The following is a 20103-nucleotide window of genomic DNA, read 5'->3' on the forward strand; positions in this document are numbered from 1 at the left end:
TTTATTTATGGCAGCATGGCCTGGAGTTACCACCTGGCTAGTTTGTTGCTGACCCTGCCATGACTTTTACATGAAAGCTAGCTGACGATAAGCAGGCACTACTTGCCCCCCCCCCCATTCCTTTCTCCTTCCCCACTTCACTCTTTCCAATTCACAGCCAACGGATTTTTATAGGAAACATCAGTTCAAGGATGTTTGCTCTAGTTCTTTTTTATGGTGACTCCTCTCTGGCTCTTGTCCTGTGTGCACCCTCACAACTGTTCAGGAAAAAAAAAAAAAAAACCACAACAAAAAACAGGTTTTTCTGTTTCTTTACTTTTAACATGCTGGGAGTTTACAGTTTTGACCCAAATCCAGTAGATTGTTTAGAGTTAGCGCCAGGGGAAAAGCACAGTTATGTTGTTTCTTCATTGGCAGTGACAGTAGGGATGTTTATGATGTCCAAAATAGAAGCAAAGCAGAAATGTAGTGGTAGTGGTGTTTAAGTGTTGTTTTATTTATTTTTTAATGTGAAATGCTCAGGGTAAGATAATTACTCCTTTGAGGCTCTTTTCTCTCCCCCTTACCCTCCCCTTCACTCTTCCCCATCTCTCACATCACACTCCATGCCCCTCATCTGCTTTATTCCTTCTAGAGCTGCCTTTCCATCTCTGAAGTTCCCCTAATGTTTCTCAGTCAGTAATACCATTTCCCCACTTAAGTGAAATAGATCGTGAAATGAAAATAATACCAAAATAAAACTCAAAGAACTAGCTCCCTGTTTAAAATCAGTCATAAATTGTGTGGCCTTGAGCAAGTGACAGTCTCTCTGATCCTGAATGTCACGGTGTAACCCCCAAGAAATGGAACATTTTAGTTCTGATGGGGAGAAAGAATCTACAAATATGAAAAATGTGTACGAAATCATAGCAAGAGAATGTGTCAAAGTGGAGAGTAGTCCAGCTACCTCGAAGAGCCAGTAGCCCTGAAAGATGGGCTGGGGAGACTGGCTTGACCAGATCTCTTTCTGCCAATTCCTGGACACTGTGAATGACGGACAATTGTAAAGGAGTATGGGGTTTGGCAGGGAGGCATCAGAAGGTCATTTCAAGAAGAGTGCTAAACACAAAGGACTAAAAATAAGAATGAGCCAAGTCACGCGCATGGGAAAGTTATTCTGGCTGGAGCAAAGAGTTCTAGACAGAGTGAAAAGGAGTTGAACATGCTTGACCTTGGAAAGAGTCAGTCGCATTTTTAAACAGTCTGTTGTTCACTGACTCTGCCAAATCTAATGCATGGTTTTAAAAATACATACTGGCATATTATTTTTATTATATTTTAAAGTCTGATTCAATTCATGGAAACTTGGTAAAGTCATCTCATTGATTATTTTAAAGAATAATTGAAGTTTACTAACAGAATAAAGAAGGGACTTAATATTTAAGCTCCTATTATGCTGAAACCTTATCCCATTAGCCATCATCCCATTATAGTTTAGGAAACTGAGGCTCAAGGAGAGTAAAGAAGTTGTCTACTGGGTCCAGTTCAGTCACAAGACCGTGATTTGGATCCAAGCTAATCTGACTGTAAAGCCCCATGTTCTCCATCACCGTGTTCTATAATTCAAAAAGAAAAAACTCTTTGTTTGAATTTTCCTTAAGTAGCATGTATGCTTCGAACTAGCTGGCTACCTTCTTTGGCCAGCAGCAGTGCCTGCTGAAGAAGTGAGGACCTTCAATTTTGACAGTTAGCCAAAACACACTTTAAAAAACTCATTTGGCATCTTTGAATAGAAGAGATCTCATATTGGTCTCTTTTCCCTATGAAGTACCACCTAAAGCGATGCATCTTTTGGAAGCAGAGTTTACGTTTCCATACTTGCCATCCACGAGTGACAAGTCCTTTTATCCTGGTCCCAACATAACACGAGCACTTCGTAAACAATAAAGATCAAAATAATTCAGTTGTGTAGGCTTGCAGCAATTTCTCAACTAAATGACTTGAGGAAAACAAAAGGAAAAATACAGAAGGACATTCCAAACCATGATGATAAAGCAGTTACTCTGAATAGTCAGAGAAGACCAAAAATCCAAATGTTTGGTTGCTTCATCCAAGACAGTGGTGTATGAACTCCTAGTCTGTCAAACCAGGTGGCTGATTCCAGAAGGAGTTTATGTGTTGGTGGGGGAATTCACTGAAGACCTGTGTTACAAACAGGACTGGTGTCCTGAGCACACATAATTCAGAATGGCATCTCTGCAAGTCTATGTTATTCAATATTATTTGGGGCGGGGGCACTTACCAAGAGCAGGCACCATGCTAAGCACTTTACATGCATTGATCTTCCCTTAATTCTCAGATCTAGCTTCAAGAGGTAAGTGCTATTACTAAATCCATTTTCCAGATGAGAAACCTAAGGCTTAGAGAGGTGGTTTCTATTTATCCCATCCATTGTTTTACAACATTTTATTCTTTAATGTTTATTTTTATTTTTGAGAGAGAGAGAGAGAGTGCAAGCAGGGGAGGGGCAGAGAGAGTGGGACAGAGAATCTGAAGCCGGCTCCATGCTGACAGAAGTGGGCCGAATGTCGGGCTCGAACTCACAAACCACGAGATCGTGACCTGAGCTGAAGTCAGATGCTCAACCGACTGAGCCACCCAGGCACCCCTACCACATTTTAGAAAAGTATTTCTCAAAGTCTCTGCATTGAGGGCTCAGGTTTCCCCCAATTTTTCATGGGCAAGTATTTCTGTAAAATACGATAAAAATGAATTACTCAAAAAATGAAATTTAAAAAGGCAAAGACATAAAATGCAAGCCCCCAATTTGTTATTATGAGAGTCAATAGAATTACTCAACCAAATTGATATAAAAGTTTCTAAATGGTTATTCTCAATTTCTGTACTTTTCACATCAAAATGTGTAAGACAAACTTTGAGGACCAGCACTCGTTTGCTGATCACATTTGTGAGTAGTACTGTGTTAGTACTTTAGAAAGCCATTATTGTAAGCCAGGTACGTGCAAAGTCTAGGACATCACACTTTCGTGTACTCTTAGAAGTTTAACCTGTTCCTTTTAGACTTGTAAGTATCCATCATCATCATTATTATTGCCTTTATTCTACTGTATGTATATTTATTAAGATCAACAGTGCAAATCCTTACAGGCTATTTCATTATGCATCCTATGAGGTTAACACCGTGTGTTTTTATAGCATAAAACCTAATTTCTTTTTTAAATTATAAACCCATCAGTCGGAGTTTATATACCTCTTCTTTTCTGAGTCATACATGGACCACTATTGGCACATGATGAAGATTATTAATTGGCATTTGCACACTTACCAGTAACACATTTTACAAGGATAAAAAACAAAGTAGTGTTTTTACAGGGACAATTTCTCTTGGGTGTTTGCGTGTTATAGTAAAGGGAGACACGTGAACATGTTTGTTGAAGAAAGACTGAAGCCTCTTAAATTTTCTCCTCAGGCTCATCAGGGACTTGTGGATAATTTGCAGGCAATTTGTATCCCCTTTTCCTGCAGGACTAAACCTCAGATGTAATTTCTGCAGTTGTCAATCACTCTTCTTGTCCCACGGACCATTCTGCAAGAATATATCATGTTCTGAAGGTTTTCTCCACATGTATAAATTCAGGAATTGAAAGGGACTCTGCTGGTGAAGTAGACGGTTTCTCCCGTAGAAAGAAGAATGAGAGGCAAGGAATCAAGTGTGTCCTTAATAAGCACTTCTTTCAACATAAGCTGGAGTTGGAAGCACATGTCAGATGGAGATTAGCTCTAAAGTCTCTTCATTTAAAAAATTAGTCTCTTTTGCCATCCCACTGGGTTAGACTTTCAAAAGAGCAGGCAAGGTGCCAGTCAGGATTTATAAGCCTTTCCTTCTTCATGATTGATAGAAGGAGAGTTGGGGGAAGGAGTTCCTTCAGAGATAAGTATAAAGATTATTATAATAATAATAGGCTCCTTTATTTTGAGCAAATTAAAGCATATTACATGCTTATCTCATGTATTGCCATCACAGAATCTATAACTGGCATTCTCGTACCTACTTGGCATATGGGGAAACTGAGATACAATATGGCTTAGAACTTCAACCAGTTTCTTTAGATTTCACTTTTAAATGTGAGGCTATAAAAATCCGTCTTTCTTTTTATACTTAATTTCTCTTTTCATGATCATCAAAGAAACATATGCTCCTTGTAGCCAACAACACAAGATCAGATACTATAAATTACCCTTAGTCCCATCACTTGGAAGCCACGACTATAACCATGTTGGCATTATTTCTTCCAGTCATTTTTCTACAAAGTTTCTTTTTTTTCTTTTCATAGATAAAATCAAACTGTATATTACAATTCGAGTCCCGCTCTGTTCACTTTATATTACAATCATGAGCCAAAGATATTCTTATCAACACGCGGCAGTTTTGACCCTAGTTTCATATTAAGAGTAGAGCAGCAGATTTCTGAAGTTAGGAGGTGAACTACCACAAGGCGAGTCCTTGAAGGAGGTCCCTGGCGTAACCAGCACAAGGTGGGGCCATCCTTCAGTTCCAGCAATGAGCTGCAATTCTGACAATGTGGGAATGATGCAATGGACCCTCTGGAACAAGGCAGAGATTTCTGTGACTTGACTGATGGGCAGCCTTCCATTCACAGAGCTATGATTGAAATCATGTCAGTAAGCCTCCTACCATGTGGACATTCTGTCAGTCAACATGTTGACACAGGAGCCAACATTTTTTTTTAAGACGGCTACTAGTTGTATCTGAACGTTCAGATTCATCACAGCCCTTGATGCAGGGAGCAAATGTTTTGCATTGCCCAGAGGACAGTCACACTGGATGCCAATCTTCATGCCAGAAGAGCTTGGGTTTTCATTTCACTTTCAAACAGCACTAAAAGGTTTAAGTTGTTACAGAGATGAGAAGGGATTTAAGGTGATGGTGTGGGCAGGGAGTATCAGGGGTGGGGTCTTAAGTTACAGTTAAGCTCTACCCACACATGCATCCAGACACACACACACACACACACACATGCACACACACGAACGTACGCATGATCTACTTTTACAAAACAAACACTGGAACTATTTGTATAAAACTTTTAAAAACATGATATAAATGCTTTTAAAAGGCAAAGACCAATGTAACTCATTTATGCCAACCCTTCTTAGGAAAATATGGACATACACAAAATGTTATTCATTCATTCATTCATTCATTCATTCGTTCGTTCATCAGATATTTACTGAGTGCTACCATGTACCAAGCACTGTTCTGGGCTATATGTATAAGCAACATATAGGACTGACCAAGTCCCCACTCTCAGAGTTTAATTCTTCAATTCTTCAATAAGATTTAATTTTTCAAAAAAGTATTTCATGTTCCAGTTTTAAAAAGGTTAAAGAGATATGGCTACTCAATGCAATACTTGGCAAGACCAGATCTCATACTGGACGGGAAGAAGTACAATGAAGGGCATTACTGGATGAACTCGTAACATTGGAATACAAATGATAGGTTATATAGTATTTATGTAAAACACTTATATTTTAGATATTATATATAAATATATATAAATGTATATATAAGTATATATATGCAATATATATATACACATATATATATGTATATATATATATCTCCTAAATGATCCAGAAAAAATAAGTCAAGGACAGTGAGAGTAAATGACAAATCAAAATGGAATAAAAATCACTAGTAGACAAATCTAGATAAAGGGTATATGGGCATTTTTTGCACTCTTTATTTTATACTACTTTTATTTTGTAATATTTTGATAAATTTGAAATTATTTTCAAATAAAATGGTTTTAAAACCTATTTCACTTTGTAAAATGAGTGAGAACACAAAGTCCTTAAATCATGTGTCAAGCTCCTGTCAGTCACACGTGATTTACAGACATTTGATTGACAGGCTGATTTCTTGGGACTTCAAAGATAGAATTGTATTACCTAATCAGACCCACAGGATAACTGAGGCATAACTTTCAAAATCTCTCCATCTGCCACCCCACAACACGGACCGTAGATACTTTCTATCTCATCCAAGAAACCAATGATTTCCTTTTATCCATATGAAATCTATCTTAAATGTATAATTATCCCCCTCACTGTATAACTGTAATTCACACTCTCTGGGCTAATAAACATTCTGAAGATCTCAGCTATATGATAGAAAAAGGAAATGCCACCGAACAGTCCCTTTAGAGACATCTCTGTTTTCCTGCCTTTCCTTTCTCCTTTTCAGGAGTCAGCTGTCCCAACTTTTCCAACTTTCCTCTACTTCCCTCACTGATGTTTATCCCAATAAAACTCCCGCATGTCAAATCCTGTCTTGCATCTGTTTCTCAGGGGACCTACACTAACATGGCTCCCTTATCTTTAGAAGTATCCATATAGAACTAGAGGTTACATCCTAGTCACCTTATTGTGTTTGGGTGTTTCCCAAGCCTTCATCAGCAATACATTAGGAATGATCCCCCAAGAAGGCAGTCTAATCTAATATTTATGAGACTAGACTTTGAAGTCAAAAGGACTCAGGTGGAAGAATTAGTTGGATGGTCTTAATATTTAATGGAATCAGATTTCTACCCCAGTGATATACATATTAGACAATAATAGACAGACTTTTTTTAAATGGATTTCTCTTTTATAGGTACCACAGATTTTCATCATTTCTAAAGATAGACAGCAAAGTAACTAAATGTAAATTTCCTCGATTGCAATCAAAATCCCTATTTGCTTCCCAAGGAGACCTAAATTTATATTCAGATGACCTGAATCGGCTTTTAGCTATTTCTGTAATTCTCCAGGCTTACAATCACCAGTACCATCTTGGATTCCTTCATTTACACAAATGACTAATCCCCCTTTTGTTTTCTCTTGGAGACTAATGCTTATTTCAGTCTTGTCCAATGTAAAATAACTTCTCTTATCTGAATTTGGGGGTCCATAGCCATGTAGCCACTTGTGCACACATATCTTGGAAGTCCAAATCCATCTCAAACACAGCTTTTTAAAAATGAAGCTCATTTTTATGTCCCTTTAGGGATGCTTTCTTTCTTTGAATGGCACTATAGCCACCACACATCCTTTCCATCACAGCCAATCACCAAGTCCTACCTGTCACTCTAAGAAAATGCTGCTTCCACTATATAAGTCCTTTATTTCATTATATTTTGAGATAAAATTGTTATAACCTAAGTTCTGGTGTACAACATTATAATTCAACATCTTCCTGCTCTACAAAGTGATCACCACTAAAATGCAGTTACTATCCATCACCATACAACTGACCCCTTTCACCCATTTTGGCCACCCCCACCCTCCTTTCCCTTTAGTAACCATCAATCTGTTCTCTATGAGTTGTTTTGTTTTGTTTATTCATTTTTTAAAGATTCCACATATGAGGAAATCATATGGTATTTGTCTTTCTATATCCCACGTATTTCACATAGTATAATATTCTCTAGGTCTGTCACAAATGGCAAGATTTCATTCTTTTTTATAACTGAGTAATATTCTATTACACACACACACACACACACACACACACACACACACACACACCGCATCTTTATCCATTCATCTGTCAATGACGTTTAGTTATTTCCATTTCTTGTCTATATAAATAATGCTGCAATGAACATAGGGGTGCATATATTTTTTGATGTTTATTTATTTTCGAGACAGAGAGAGACAGAGTGTGATCAGGGAAAGGGCAGAGAGAGAGGGAAACAGAATCTGAAGTAGCCTCCTGGCTCTGAGCTATCAGCACAGAACCCAACGCAGGACTCAAACCCACGAACCAGGAGATCATGACCTAGCCAAAGTCGGATGCTTAACCGACTAAACTACCCAGGTGCTCCAAGGGTGCATACATTTTTTGAATGAGTGTTTTTTTCATTCTTCAGACAAAAAGAATGGAATTGCTGGATCATATGGTAGTTATAGTCTTAATTTTTTGGAGAATACCCATACTGCTTTCCTTAGTGCCTGCACTAATTTACATTCCCACCAATAGTGTACAAGGGTTTCCTCTCTCCACATACTTGTTATTTCTTGGTGTTTTGATGTTGTTGTTTTTGTTGTTGTTGTTGTTGCTGCTGTTGCTGCTGCTGCTGCTGTTGTTAGTAAAAACATTCTAATTGGTGTGAGGTGATATTTCATTGTGGCTTTTGATTTGCATTTTCTTACCCATTATTGATATTGAACATTTTTTCTTATGCCTGTTGCCCATATGCATGTCTTCTTTGGAAAAATGTCTATTCAGATACTCTGCCCGATTTTAAATTAGACTATTTTTTGTTATTTTTGTTGACATGTATGAGTTCTCATATATTTTGGATATTAATCCCTTGTCAGATATATGGTCTATAACAGTCTTCTCCCATTCAGTAGGTTGCCTTTTTGTTTTGATAATGGTTTCTTTTACTGTGCATAGGGTTTTTACTTTGATCTAATCCCATTTGTTTATTTTTGCTTTTGTTTCCCTTGCGTTTAGAGTCAGATCCACAAAAATATCTCTAAGATCAATGTCAGGGAGCTTGCTGTCTCTGTTTTCCTCCAGGAATTTTTTGGTCTCAGGTCTAACAGTAAGTCTTTAATCCTATTTTGAGTTAATTTTTGTGTGTGGTGTAAGATAGTGGTCAATTTCATTCTTTCACGTGTGGCTGTACAGTTTTCCCAGCACTGTTTTCCCAACATTGAAGAGACAGTCTTTCTCCATTGTATGTTGGCTCATTTGTCATTAACCATCAATATATGTGCAGGTTTAAATCTGGGCTCTCAATTCTATTCCATTGATCATTGTATCTGTTGCCAAAACCATACTGTTTTGATTGCTATAGCTTTGTAATATAGTTTGAAATCAGGGCATATACTATCTCCAGCTTTGTTCTTCCTTCCCAAGATTTCCTATTTGGCTATTTGGAATCTTCTGTGGTTCCTTACAAATTTAATTAATTAATTAATTAATTAATTAATAGTATTTATTTATTTATTTATTTATGTCCAAGTTAGTTAGCATATAGTGCAACAATGATTTCAGGAGTAGATTCCAGTGCTTCATCCTCTATGTATAAAACCCAATGCTCATCCCAATAAGTGTCTTCCTTAATGCCCCTACCCATTTATCCCATTCCCTCTCTCACAACCCCTCCAGCAACCCTCAGTTTGTTATCTATATTTAAGAGTGTCTTATGTTTTGTCCCCCTCCCTGTATTTATATTATTTTTGCTTCCCTTCCCTTTTGTTCATCTGTTTTGTATCTTAAATTCCTCATATGAGTGAAGTCATATGATATTTGTCTTTCTCTGACTAATTTCGTTTCACATAATCCCCTCTAGTTCCATCCACGTTGTTGCAAATGGCAAGATTTCATTCGTTTTGATTGCCAAGCCATACTCCATGTATATATATACCACATCTTCTTTATCCATTCATCCATCGATGGACATTTGGGCTCTTTCCATACTTTGGCTATTGTGAATAATGCTGCTATAAACATTGGGGTGCACGTGCCCCTTTGAAATAGCATACCTGTATCCCTTGGATAAATGCCTAGTAGTGCAATTGCTGGGGTAGGGTAGTTCTATTTTTAATTTTTTGAAGAACCTTCATACTGCTTTCCAGAGTGAGTGCACCAGTTTGCATTCCCACCAGCAGTGCAAAAGAGATTCTCTTTCTCTGCATCCTCGCCAATATCTGTTGTTGCCTGAATTGTTAATGTTAGCCATTCTGGCAGGTGTGAGGTGGTATCTCATTGTAGTTTTTGATTTGTATTTCCCTGATGATGAGTGATGTTGAGCATTTTTTCATGTGTCTGTTAGCCATCTCTGGATGTCTTCTCTGGAGAAGTGTCTGTTCATGTCTATTGCCCATTTCTTCACAGGATTATTTGTTTTTTGGGTGTTGAGTTTGATAAGTTCTTTATAGATTTTGGATACTAACCCTTTATTTGATATGTCGTTTGCAAATATCTTCTCCCATTTCATCAGTTGCCTTTGAGTTTTGCTGATTGTTTCCTTCGCTGTGCAGAAGTTTTTATTTTGATGAGTTCCCGATAGTTCACTTTTGCTTTTGTTTCCCTTGCCTCCAGAGACATGTTGAGTAAGAAGTTGCTGCAGCCAAGGTCAAAGAGGCTTTTGCCTGTTTTCTCCTCTAGGATTTTGATGGCTTCCTGTCTTACATTTAGGTCTTTCATCCATTTTGAGTTTAATTTTTGTGTATGGTATAAGAAAGTGCTCCAGGTTCATTTTTCTGCATGTCACTGTTCAGTTTTCCCAGCACAATTTGCTGAAGAGACTCTCTTCATTCCAATCTTCAACTGGATATTCTTTCCTGCTTTGTCAAAGATTAGTTGGCCATGCATTTGTGGGTCCATTTCTGGGTTCTCTACTGTTCCATTGATCTGAGTGTCTGTTTTTGTGCCAGTACCATATTGTCTGATGATTACAGCTTTGTAACACATGTTGAAGTCCGAGATTGTGATGCCTCAAGCTTTGGTTTTCTTTTTCAGGATTGCTTTGGCTATTTGGGGTCTTTTCTGATTCCATACAAATTTTAGGATTGTTTGTTCTATCTCTGTGAATAATGCTGATGTTATTTTGATAGGGATTCCACTGAATATGTAGATTGCTTTGGGTAGCATCGACATTTTAACAATATTTGTTCTTCCAATCCAGGAGCATGGAATATTTTTCCTTTTGGGTGTGTGTGTTTCTTCAATTTCTTTCATAAGCTTTATATAGTTTTCAGTCTATAGATTTTCCACCTCTTTGGTTAAGTTTATTCCTACGTATTTTATGCTTTTTAGTGCAATTGTAAATGGGATCAATTCTATGATTTCTCTTTCTGTTGTTTCATTATTGATGTATAGGAATGCAAACGATTTCTGTGCATTGATTTTATATCCGGCGACTTTGCTGAACATAATTTTAGATTATACCTTCTAGTTCTCTGAAAAATGCCATCAGAATTTTGATAGCAATTTTGTTGCATCTGTAGGTCGATTTGGATAGTATGGACATTTTAACATTATGAATTATTTTATTTTATGAGTACAGAATATCTTTCCATTTATATGTGTATTTTTCGATTTCTTTGGTCAGTGCCTTATAGTTTTCAGTGGTTAAATTTATTCCTATTTTATTCTTTTTGATACAGTTGTAAGTGGGATTATTTTCTTAGTTTTTCTTTCTGATAACTCAACATTAATGTATACAGAAATACTATACCTTTCTGTGTGTTGATTTTATATCCTGCTACTTTACTAAATTCATTTTTTAGTTCTAACAGTTTTGTGATAGAATCTTTTGGGTTTTCTATATATAGTATCATGTCATCTGAAAATAGTGACAGTTTTCATTTTTTTCTTACCAATTTTGAAGCCTCATATTTCTTTTTCTTGCCTAATTATCTGGCTAGGACTTCCAGTAGCATGCGGGATAAAAGTGGCAAGAGTGGGGTCTTGTACCTGATCTCAGAGTTAAAACTTTTAGCTTTTTACTATTGAATATGATGTTAGCTGTGGGTTTGTCATATATGGCCTTTATTATGTTTAGGTACATCCCTTCTGTACCCACTTTGTTGAGTGTTTTTCATAAATGGATGTTGATTTTTGTCAAATGCTTTTTCTGCATCTATTGAGATGATCATATGATCTCTATCTTTCATTTTGTAAATGTGCTATATCACACTGATTGATTTGCAGAATCAATTGATTTGTTGAATCATCCTTGCATCCCTGAAATATATACCATTAGATCATATGTATGATCCTTTTAATGTACTATTGAATTTGGCTTGCTCATATTTTGTTGAGAATTTTTGCATTAATGTTCATTAATGATATTGACCTGTAATTTTCCTTTCTGTGGTGTCCTTAGGGGGTTTTGGTTTGGATATGTTCCCTCCTCTTCAATTTTTTTGGACGAATTTGAGAAGGATAGGTATTAAATATTCTTTAAATGTTTGGTAGAATTCACCAGTGAAGCCATTTGGTCATTGACTCCTTTCTTTCTTTATTCTGCTAGTCTCCTAATGAAATTCCTGCCAAAATGTGTCTCTATTCCAGTTTTCTGCACTGAAACCAAGGTGATTTTTTTTAAAGACAAACGTATCACACTGAAAAAAGATAAACATAAGTTTCTTTGAGATGTTCTTGTTTACTACACAGGTTTCATTTCTTTCTTCTATCTCCTGATAAACTCTACATACATTTAAGTTAATAGATTTTTTTTTTTAATTAACAATGGGATGAGAGAGAGAGAGAGGCAGGCAAACCAAGAAATGGACTCTTAAGTGTAGAGAACAAGTTGATGGTTGCCAGAAGGGAGGTGGGTGGGGGCATGGGTTAAATAGGTGATGGGGATTAAGGAATGAACTTGTGATGAGCACCGCATGTTGTATGGAAGTGTTGAATCACTATATTGCACACCTGAAGCTAATATTACGCAGTATTGTAACTAACTGGAATTTAAGTAAACATTTTTTAAAACTGATATATAATATATATACCAGAAAAGTGCAGATTTTAAGTGTACATTTCGAGTTTTGACAAATATATACACAGCAATCGAAACGTAGATATCTTTCATCACCCCTAAATTACCCTTTCATTTAAAAAATGACCTATAATTTTCATATAGTGGAAACACATATTTTAAATGCAAAATTTTGAAGGCCAATTGTTTTCACCCTTTACCTGCCTTGTACCACACCTGCCTAGTTCTTCTATGCTAATATACAAGGGAATAGACATTTTCTTTTTTTTTAAATTTTTTTAATCTTTATTTATTTTTGAGAGAGAGAGAGAGACAGAGACAGAGACACAGAGAGAGAAACAGAGCATGAGCAGGGGAGGGGCAGAGAGAGAGGGAGACCAGAATCCGAAGCAGGCTCCAGGCTCTGAGCTGTCAGCACAGAGCCTGACACAGGGCTCAAACTCACAGACCATGAGATCATGACCTGAGCCGAAGTTGGATGCTCAACCGACTGAGCCACCAGGCACCCAGGGAATAGGCATTTTCCTATGTTGAGATGCCCATACTCCTTCTGATAACATATACTCTTTTCTACATTTCAGTTTTAACATTATCCTCTTTCCAAAGCCTTTCTTATACCCAAACTCTCACCAGTAAACTTTTCTCTATTATCACCTAGTAATTGTCACTTTGAACTTTTTATTCATTTATCATTCCCAGTGAAGTCTAGAGGCTAGAACGTGTCCACAATCTCTTGTTTGTATTCTTTGCTGAGCATCTAATCTCTTGACAGGCATATAGTTAGTGTTCAAGACATATTTACTGAACAAACAAGCTCATGTGCTAAAGGCATAGGTTAGTGCCTTGTAAGTCATGTGTGAAGTTAAGATTTTATGCCAAGGCAACAAAGATCTGTTAGAGGGTTTACACAAAGGAATGCCATGATTATCTGTGTTTTAGAAAGATGACTGACAGCAGCGTAAAGGCTATAAAACAGTAGTGAAAAGAACAGTTATCGGGAATTGAGTTGGGAAATCATTGCAGAAGTCCAAAAAAGAGGATATAAGGATGTTGGTTAAAGGAATAAAGTTGGGGAGGAGAGCCCAGACTTCAAAAATCATTTCTGAGAAATACTCTCCAGACCGCGATGAAGATAAAGGAGAAGGAAGAGTTGAGGATACTCCATGGTCTTTGTTGAGAGAAAATAAAGAGTTATGCCATTAATGAAGGAAAATTCTATAGGAAAACAGAGTAATTGGCAAATTAATCTTAAGGCACATAAGTATACTATGAATAGATTGGAGGAGAGATGGAAATATTGGCCAAGATCTCAGAAGATCAGTCAGGGACGAGAGATGCAGCAGTTGTGCTAGGTATTTTCCATTTACTCCTCTAGATACACTTGCCAACCTTCTCTGTGTTCTAGAATCCTTACCTATTTGGGGCCACCTGGGTGGCTCAGTTGGTTAAGCATCCAACTTTGGCTCAGGTCATGATCTTGTGGTTCGTGGGTTTGAGGCCCAGGTTGAACTCTGTCAGCACAGAGTCTGGAGCCTGTTTCAGATTCTGTGTCTCCCTCTCTCTCTGCCCCTTCCCCACTTGTGTTCCCAATATCTCTCTCTTTCTCTCTCTCTCTCTCTCTCTCTCTCTCAAAAATAAACATTAGAGTCCTTACCTATTTTGATTCCATGACTACACTTTGGCTTCTAATTGGGTTTGGACAATTAGAGGTGCCAGGTAAAAAATAAAAGGGCAGGAAGATAATGAGTTTTAGATATGTATTGCATGAATCCCTCCCTTTCGGGTCACCACCGGCTAATGTCATCCCTCTTCCAAAGGACACAGCTCTCTCCAGTGACCTTCTCAAGGCAGCCACTGTATCGATTTCAGTTAGGACTCCCCTCAACTCCCCTATCCTTTCAGGCCCATGGGGAATAAGCCTGGGGTATTAACCACTCCTTGAAGGATTCCCTTGGGCCTGCCCACACCATGGTAAATAGTCTTATTAAAATGTCCTAAATTATTCCATTTGAGAGTGACATATTTCCTGCTGGGTCCCTAATTGACATGTACAGATGGTACCTGAAGTCCTAGGAGACAAAATCACCCATGGAGAGAAGATAGAGTTAGAAGAGTATAATGCAGGAAATCAAAAATGAATTTAAATTCCTTGCTCACCACATTTGCAGAGAAATTAGTTCTAGAGGCAGCAAGCAGAACGGAGCCAAGGAAGGAAAGGGTTTCAAGAAGGAGTCAATAGTTTCACGGGCATCAAGGAAATCTACCAGGATGAGAACTGAAGTAGACTCTTGGCATTGGCACATAGAACGCTATAGGTGACTTTTATGAAGAGTGGTTTTAGTATAATGGTGGGGCTAGAGGCATGACGGCCATGTATGGAGGTAGGGATGGGAGTTGAGAAAAAGGAGGTGTAAGTATGGACTATTTATTCAGAAGTTTGGGGAAAAAGGAGCAGAGTAAGGGAGGGTAGTGCTGTGATGGAGAAATAGTGTAGAAAAGGGTTTAAAGATGAGGAGGACAAGTGCTTGCCTAAAGTCTACAGACAGAAGTGAGAGTGAAGATCGAGGAAGGCTGGGATGGGCAAGTTCATGCAGGAGGAAAGATGAGAGGATGACCTCCGCACAGAAGGGGCCGTCTTTCTCTCAAATATCCATGAAGGATGTAAAAGTTATAGGAGCCCTCTACCTTTCCCCATAACACCCTCTGTGCGTCACCAGTGCACGACTGCCTTGGTTACTTGACAATTATCTGTTTACATTTTTTTGTCTTCCTCTATAAACTGATGCTCCAAGATGGGGTATATACCTTATTCTTCTCTATATCCTCAGTATCTTGTGTATAGGAGGCAATGATTTTTTTTTGAAAAATTGAAGATTGGACAACATCTTAAGGTTAAAGGTAGTCAAGGGATGTCCTAACAGATGGTTTTATTTTTTCTGTGAAACAGGAGTTTTAGTCTGGCTGAAATTGAGGAACATAGAAATGAAAAGCTTGAGGGAAAAGGCAACAGTTTAAAACTGCTATTGTTGGAAATATTCTGATTTTTACTCAGCAAGTAAAATGTGGGTGTTAATTTGACTTCCCGTGTCTCGCCTACAAAGAAGAAAATGTATTAATGAGCTGATATGAGAATTCTGGTCATGTTTATTTTTTTGACTGTGAACTTTTTTTTAATGTTTATTTATTTTTGAGAGAGAGAGAGAGAGAGAGAGAGAGGGCTGAGAAGGGGCAGAGAGAGAGGGAGAGATAGAATCTGAAGCAGGCTCCAGGCTCTGAGCGGTCAGCACAGAGCCTGATGTAGGGCTCAAATCCATGAATCTTGAGATTGTGACCTGAGCCGGTTGGATGCTTAACTGACTGAGCCACCCAGGCGCCCCTTGACTATGAACTTTTGATTTAATTAAGGTGAATAAGACTCTCTGCACCTTAGTAATTTGGGTAAATTGTTACGGTCGCATTCTAAACTCCACAGCAAGTCACTGGGCCAGGGACACACTCAGAAGGAAGGTCCTGCTGCTCTGAAACCTTTCCTCAGTATTTGGTGGACCTCTCAAAGCTCTCATCTCCACTTGCTGCCCAGGGGACACCCTTTGATTTTAGGTCTCTATGTAGCACGTACACTGTATGACAATGAGATTGATTTTCGTATGTGGCCAATTCAGTCAGTCCTCAGTAGTGGAATCTTATAAAATTATTTTCTATATTGCCTGAGGGGAGTATGGAATTTTGACATGACCTCTCTCTCTCTCTCTGAATATATGTATTTGTATATATATATTCTGAATATAATATATATATAATATAATATATAATGTATAATATATAATATATATTTAGAATATGAGCACAATTTATTTCTTAGCAGATCCTAAAAAAGGATTTGAGGTGACTATTCTATTTTGTTTTACTTCTCTCTCTCTCTGTCTCTATCTCTCTGTCTCTCTTTTGGTATGGGCAGAAATTTGAGGGCATTTAAACTGAATCAGAGGAGAGGTGATGTGATAGAGTGGCGAAGAGCATACACACTGGATCCAGTTTCGATCACGCATCCATTTAGATTCTGGCTCTACCATTAAACAGCTGTATGTGCTTGGGTACATCACTTAAGTTCCCTATACTACAGTGTCTGCCTCCAAATGCAAACTGAGATATTCTCTACCTCATAGATTATCATGAGGATTAAAAGTTAGAATATGGAAAATACTAGGGCACCTGGGTGGCTCAGTCGGTTAAGTGTCCAATGTCGTCTCAGGACATGATCTCATGGTTTTTGAGTCCGAGCCCCTCATCAGGCTCTCTGCTGTCAGTGCAGAGTCTGCTTCAGATCTTCTGTCTGTCTGTCTGTCTGTCTCTCTCTCTCTCTGCCCCTCCCCTGCTTGTGCTGTGTCTCTGTCAAAAATAAATAAACACTAAAAAAAAGAATATGGAAAATATTTCAACTCGTAATTGGAACACGATTACATGCTGAGATTAGTATTAAATCCATTAACTCTTACTATTTCTTTAAAATGAATTGCTACAAAATGGCCTACCAAAATATCACTAGATTCTTCTATGGCTCAGTAGTATACCCAGTTAATAGTATAGGTAACATTTAGAAGGTATTTTGTCTGCTAGGTGCTATGCTAAATGCTTTATTATGTATGTTGTCACAGGAATATTTAACAGAAGCTGAGGCTCAGAGAAGATAATTGAGTCGTCCAATATCAAACAGTCGGTCAAGTGAGATTAGAACCAGGTAGTTTGACTCTCAACCTGCATACTGAGTCACAAAACTACATTGTCTTTTCCTCACACGACTATTTTCCTCACTGGCCAAAAATATTACACAGTATATGATTAGGCTTGTTATAAACTAATGACATTCTTTGTAGAAACTACTGGAGAATAGTCACTGCTTTTCTTAGAACTGTTATATTTTTATCTTTCTGAGGAATGTTAGTGAATTTTGTCAGCTTTATTTAATTTAGGATTCAGATGTTTGGTGAAATATTTCTCAGCTTTCACTTTAGGACGCACACAACTCTCTGAACTTTTGAAAGACCAGTTACAAACCTGATCTTTCTTCCCCCCCTGTGAGTGAAGAATATCTATTGATTTAATGTCCCTGAATTAATGGTTCAAAGTGGAGATTTACAAGATGGTCCTAAACACTTCCTCCAGGTGGAAGTTTTCAAGTTAGGAAGACACTATATTTAGAAAATGTAAACAGCAATTAGCTTGCTCATGGAAAGCAGCGGGGACAAATCCTTGTTCTGATTTCTCTGGATCTCTAATGTACTTACCTTTAAAGGAAATTCACCATCTCATAAATCCTGTTGCTTCTTACGAATAATCTCACTTTGGATCCATTGCACATTATGAAAAAGGAGCTGTAAGACCCTCTCCCTCACATTCCACTATCTGAAAGAAAAGTTCTCTCCTTTCTATCTATCTACACTCAAGTTTGATTATAACTGGCTTTATAACCACAAGCTTTACTCTTCTAAAAGTTTCCTGCTATGATATAAGAACTTTGAAATAGAATATGTCTCACAAATTCAAAATCAGGGCTGTTCTTCCCTAAGTGCTGGGAATTTGGACTATGATTTCTAAGGCTACCAATGAGCTGGGGGCAAACCCAGGAATGAAGGAAAGAGATGAACTTTGGATATAGACAGAGATGGGTTTGAGTTCTGGCACCACCACTTATTACCTATCAATTCATGCAAGAAATTATGTATTCAACCTCTTAGACTCTCGGTTTCCTCTGGATTTAATGGGGACATTAGTACCTACTTCTTTCCCTAACGTGAGGGACAAATGCAAGAACATATTCTAATGTGTCCAGGATGGTTGATAATATATGCTAGGTGCCCAGTGGTGTTGGTTCCGATCTCTTGGCCAACGCCACTTCCACAAATGCAATTATGGACAGCTAACTCTGGTGGTGGTAGTGTTTGAAAGGAGGAGAGAGAGAGAGAATATATTCTTGCCATGTGCCTAACTGCTCGAAACAGTTCAGAATATGAAGGGAATGACCTTGGTTCTAATTGGAAGTGTTGTGATGTAATGGTATGAAGGAAGGTTTTTAAATTAGAGAAGTTTGAATTTCACCTTCCTAGTCAATGCAAAGTGTGATTTAAGACTGATGAATGGGTAAATAAGATGGCATATTACTCGGTCATCAAAAAGAATGAAATCTGGCCATTTGCAATGACGTGGATGGAGCTAGAGTGTGTTTTGCTAAGTGAAATAAGTCAGTCAGAGAAAGACAAATCCCCTATCTCACAAAACAACTCATATGTGGAATTTAAGAAACAAAACAGATGAACATATGTGAGGGGGAATAAAAGAGGGAAACAAACAGTAAGAGACTTTTAATGATGGAGAACAAACTGAGGGTTGATGGAGGGAGGTGGGCAGGGGATGGGCTAGATGGGTGATGGGCAATAAGGAGAGCACTTTTTATGATGAGCACTGGGTGTTGTATGTTAAGTGATGAATCACTAAATTCTACTCCTGAAACCAATACTGCACTGTATGTTAACTAGAATTTAAATAAAAATTTGAAAAGAAAAAAAGTAAAGTGTGATTTAAGTCATTATTTAATTTATAGGAACTTTAGCTTTCTCATCTGTACAATGTGGATAATAGCACATACTTCTAGGCCTTCAGGTGAGAATTAAAGGAAAGCTTCTGAACACAGTGCCTGAAAAAGACACAAATCCTAACTTCTTACCTTGAGGAGCAGTAACATCCATTCCATCCAGGAGCACGGGGATGATTTCAATGCCATGGTTTATCTGTACCTGGGACCAAGAATGAAGGGTGGAGAAGCGATGGATGCCACTTTTTTCCTTGTTTACTAACTACAATCACCAAGTAGGCATTGCCTGTTTTCACTGACTGGCATTATGAATCTCATTTCAATTGGATCATATTGGTAGATAGGGGCAGATTAGGATCGATGGTCTAATTTCTGTGGTTAAGACAGGCTATGGGCTGCCATGCTATTTCTCTAAAAATAATAGCTACTAATTCATGGTTGCTTACTTTACTCTAAGTTATTCACACAAGGATTAGATAATCACCTTTGAAACCTTTCAAAGAAATTGGAGGCTTGAGGGGTTCAAGCCCCATGTTCAAGATTATACAGTATGTAAGTGCCAGAACCAGAAGACAAACACATATCTGCCTGATATCTCCCCTTCCTACCCCATCTGGTTCTCCACGTTCTCTTACCTGGTCTTTGATTTCCCATTGCATCAACCCCAGCTGGGTGAGGTCCCTCCTGATTATAGCATTTTGTTTTCACCTTTCACATGGATCATATACTTTTCTATTAGTTACTAAAGCTATTTGAGTTCTTGTATTACTTTCCTGCTTCAATAATAAATTCCTTAAGAGGAGATACACTATTACATACCATTGTATCAGTCAGGTCTTTTTTTATTTGTTTGTGTTTTGTTTTTGTTTTTATTTTAGCCTTCTACAACATGGAAATTTAATTATCTCACAAAACAAGAAGCCCAGATGTAAATGGTACCAGAGTGTAGCAATTTAACAATTTCATAAAGGGCCCAAGCTTTTT

Source organism: Panthera tigris, chromosome B3 (genome assembly GCF_018350195.1).
Source record: "Panthera tigris isolate Pti1 chromosome B3, P.tigris_Pti1_mat1.1, whole genome shotgun sequence".
Lineage (NCBI taxonomy): Eukaryota > Metazoa > Chordata > Mammalia > Carnivora > Felidae > Panthera > Panthera tigris.